Raw genomic sequence first — 311 nt, forward strand, 5'->3', positions numbered from 1 at the left:
TCGTTAATGTTTCTATCTCTCTCTCCCTCTACCTTCCTCTGTGAAATCAATAAAATAAAATAATTTTTTAAATAAAAATTTTCATGCTTATGTGAATTCCTCATGTGCATGTATTAAAATTTTATTTTCTTCTGTTAATCTGTCTCTGTTACTTTGATTAGCCCAGCTAGAACTTCAAAGGTGGAGGAAAAGTATCATATATATATACTAGAGGCCTGATGCACGAAATTCGTGCAAGGGGCTCAGCCCTCGCAGCCCCAGCTTCGACTGGAAGGTCGTTCAGCTGTCTGGTCTAATTAGCATATTACGCT

The 311-nt window shown here is 37.3% G+C and overlaps 1 protein-coding gene across 1 annotated transcript in view; it reads right to left on the reverse strand.

Annotated features, from left to right (window-relative positions):
• POLDIP3 (polymerase (DNA-directed), delta interacting protein 3) overlaps positions 1–311 on the reverse strand; it is a 19,698-nt gene that overhangs the window by 10,308 nt on the left and 9,079 nt on the right. The gene's annotated exons all lie outside the window — the stretch shown is intronic.

Source organism: Myotis brandtii, unplaced genomic scaffold (genome assembly GCF_000412655.1).
Source record: "Myotis brandtii unplaced genomic scaffold, ASM41265v1 scaffold138, whole genome shotgun sequence".
NCBI lineage: Eukaryota > Metazoa > Chordata > Mammalia > Chiroptera > Vespertilionidae > Myotis > Myotis brandtii.